Source organism: Apium graveolens, chromosome 3, assembly GCF_009905375.1.
Source record: "Apium graveolens cultivar Ventura chromosome 3, ASM990537v1, whole genome shotgun sequence".
NCBI lineage: Eukaryota > Viridiplantae > Streptophyta > Magnoliopsida > Apiales > Apiaceae > Apium > Apium graveolens.
The window spans coordinates 164,929,513-164,933,440 of NC_133649.1; the positions used below are offsets into that span (position 1 = coordinate 164,929,513).

Sequence of the window (3,928 nt, forward strand, 5' to 3'; positions counted from 1 at the left end):
ATATTTGGCACTGCTTTGCGTAATAATATAGCAGCGAGATAAATTCTCGATAAGCGGAGCTTTGAATACATTTTAAAGCAAATCGAGCAGGGGAACAGACTGCCCTCCGTAGACGTAGGTACAATAAAGATATTAAAAATGGATTTCAATAGAAACTTTATCTGCCTGAAGTCGTGTAAACCAGAAATGAATTAACAAATATGCCTAGCCATGTGTAGACCGAAATGGTGTCGCGAAGCCGGTAAACGTTTGGCTTGTTAAAAAAAATATTCGTGATTTTGTTATCGAAAATTCGAGTGGCTGAAGCTGAAGCAGCTACTTTCGAAGTAACAGAAAGAAAAGCAACGACTGGAGTGGGAGAGTCAGAGTCGAAAAGAGGATTCCTCACTTCTTTCTCTCATTCAAAACCGTTAGCCGTCTGAATGAATGCCTGATCTATCAGATTCTCTGGTACCTTGGTGTTCCTAACTATCCACTCTTTTTGGTCAAAAGGACTTTGGTAGATTTCCCCCAACGCAATCCACAGAAATTCCACGAAAATTGGCACATCTATATGTATATTGATGGGATCATACGAAGGGTATGTTTTTATTTTATATCTAACCAATTTGATAAATTAATCTTAAAGGTTCACAGCCCAATCATTCCGGATAACGCTTGCATCCTCTGTATTACCGGTTCAAACCAAATATCCAACAGCCGCTTTCCTTAATGGCTACCCGCCTTCGAATCAATGAAAGGACATCAATTCAAATTATAGATTTTCGAGATGATAGCATAGCTAGGATGAACTTGAAAAGATCTAAGTCATGAGTGTTCGGAAGCTGTCATTGTATACTCCCGCGAGTCGGAAGGTGGCGGGGGAAGGAGGGGGACCCCCTTTCGAGGTACAAAAAGAGTACGAACTTGTCATACATTAAACATCTTACAGCATCCTTATCTTTCATCTCACTACTCTTTTTACCCATTTCTATACATTAGAGTATTCAGGCTATTATGCCTATTATCGGGCAGTCTGTTCCCCTGCTCGATTTGCTTTAAAATGTATTCAAAGCTCATACACAAGTGCTCTCTGAACCGTGCAATAAGGTCACCCATAACACGGCTCTCCCACTTGAGTTATCTTAGCCCCAGGCCCCGAAATGACCTGGACCAATAGGGAAATCCCAATTCATTGGGCCTTTCGATATAATCAAATAGAATGCCCCAAGGGTGCCATATTCTGTCGTCGGCCTTCCCCGGCTCCCTTCGTCGCTTCTGGCGAAGCTGCGGGTTCATGAGCAAGTGAATGAACGTTAACAACTGCCTTCACTCCTTCAGTACTTTTCAGACTTCAGCCCCCACGTCTTTCGTGAGTGTGGGCGTGAGGCAGGACTATCTGCTGCAAGTTCCTGTTTGGCAGAAGTAGCTTGCTGCTGAAAAATGTAATAGGCTAGCGCGGCTCGCTTCGGCTTAACTAATTCATAAAAAGAGTGAAAATCGCAGACTTTTTATTTCTGAAGTAACTCTCATCAACTAGTACTAGGGGTTGTTAACCGAAGTTTGGGTGATCGCCTTCGCTGCCTTGTTGCAGGTCCTTCTCTTTCCGCTGAGATGGTGAGTTCTCTTCTTTTTTCCTTCCAAACATTCTACTTGGACTTAAAATTTTCACTTCATTCTTCATTTGCATGGTAGCTATGTCTTCACGTGGCACTGGCTCTTGGACAGCAAGAATAAAGCCTTTGAAAGGGCTCTGGCTGTGTATGATAAGGACACACCTGATCGTTGGCAGAATGTCGCCAAGGCTGTTGGCGACAAGACAGCGGATGAAGTGAAGAGGCATTATGAAATCCTTGTGGAGGATGTTAAAAGAATTGAGAATGGCAAAGTGCCCTTCCCTATGTACCGAACCACCGGAGCTAAAGATTCAAAACCTTTTTTTTTACTTTTTCGGAAAATCAATTGAGAAATGCTTTTCTAGAATACCCAATATCTGTTTTACATCGTTTATGCGAAAATGTTCAATTTTCAACGGAAACCCGCCTTAGAGATTGAACGATGAACCTCACATTGAGGATTATCCAGTTGTGAATGAGTTTGCAGATGCAGAGAACGACCACATGAACCGGAATCCACAGAGCTATATTTCCCCGTCTAATTCTGGTCATTGAATAAATGAAACTGAAAAGGTCAAATCTTTGATGATTCCATCATCTATGATTGAGTTGCGAAAACTTCGAATACGGCTTTCCACAGAATTCTATATATATCTATGAAATCGAGTATGGAATTCTGTTTACTCACTTTAAATTGAGTATCTGTTTCCCTCCTGGGGGACTGGTATACCGGACTTAACCTTGGACAGCGACTTTCTGAACATCCTGAGATCACATGCGACAATAACCGACCTTCACCATCATCACCTTTATCTTCACCGTCACCATCTACATCTACTACAGCATCATTGCCCCTTTCACCTTCACCGTCTTCATAGTCTCTGTCTCTACCTCAAATCCCTATTCTTATCGAAGAGAAGGAACGAGAAAAACCGAAATCTTCCGTCGATCCGCTTTGTGAGGCGGACAGCAGGGCAGAGTTTAGTTTTTTGGGGGTGATAGTGGAAAAGTTGACAGATAAGTCACCCTTACTGCCACTCTACAGAAACACCCTTTACTCGGGAATAGAGAGGGGAAGTCCGAGGATGAAAGAAAAAATGCTCCGCGGGGAACTCGTTTCATGTCGGCGTATTCGTGCCGGTTAGACGTCGGCCACACCCTTCCTTCCTGATGAAATTGATATGAATGATCGTGACAGCTCTTCAAATCCTATTCAGTCTGATTAGATATGTCACTGAAACAAAGTGATTCCGTCAGGGAGACCTTTATCCTGTGTCGAAGCACAAAATACATAGTACTGTTCTATGGCAAGAGACACGAAGTTCCCTATTTGTAGATCTGTTCTGGTACATTTCCCATTTTCGTCAAATGACCCGGCCTCCCCTGGCGGCGCGATATGGCTTTTTGGGGCTTTTCACGATGCCGGGATAACTAACTACCCCTCCTCAGATTTTTTATTGGGGGAATAAGAGGATTGGCTAAGTCAGATTTGAATCTAGCCAAAGTGTGGCGAGGATCTTCAACAATTTGATTCCTGCTTTTGCCTACTATTGTACTGACAAAAGTAGCCTGTAAACTATTCCCTCGGCTGGCACGACATTGAGATTATAGCTTTAGTCTAAGCCAAATCTTAGTGTTGGAAGTAGTGTCGATCCCCTCCACCCCCTTTTTCATTACAATTGCTTGCTGGCTATGAATCCCATTTCACGAAATTACTTTCCTTTCTTCTACTGAAAAACAAGCCTAAAACACGGGGTTTGGGTCTTTTTATCATATTGAGATGCCGCCTTAGGAAGAGAAATCCAAAACGGGCGAAAGCCCGATCCAGCAATATCGCGTGAGTGAAGAAGGGGAAAAAAACAGATCGGAAGATTCGGAAAGTTGGTCCATTCTTAGCCTTGGTAAAATCCATCTTGTTGTGATAGCAATGAATAAGAACAAAAAAGCTTCCAAGCCGGCCCGACCGTGAGGAAGCAAGAGATCTTTGCCGGTGCTGACTTGGATCTTGGGTGACGGAATAAGGCGGCCAGAAGCGACGAGCAGTCGCGGTCGAGGCTTGGCTTTAGCCGATAGGCTAGCAGCGGCCTCGCCCCACAAGCACCCAACCTTCCTTTTCCCCAAGCCGTTAAAAAGGAAAACTTTTGTTGTTCTTTCTTTAGATCTTTATAAGAAGAAAAAGAGGGCCTCAGTTTGTATCTGTGCCAAGGTTTCAAATAAAAAGGAAATACTATTTTTATCTGAATACCATCTTTAAACCAATTTCTGGGAAGTTCGAGTTCTGATACTTGAACACCATTATAGGTACATGTGAATGCACTACTAGTCGTAGGGCC

The 3,928-nt window shown here is 43.1% G+C and overlaps 1 pseudogene; it reads left to right on the forward strand.

Annotated features, from left to right (window-relative positions):
- Nucleotides 1-1,667: 1,667 nt before the first annotated feature.
- On the forward strand, nucleotides 1,668-1,945 carry LOC141714700 (protein RADIALIS-like 1; annotated as a pseudogene).
- The last annotated feature ends 1,983 nt before the right edge of the window (nucleotides 1,946-3,928 follow it).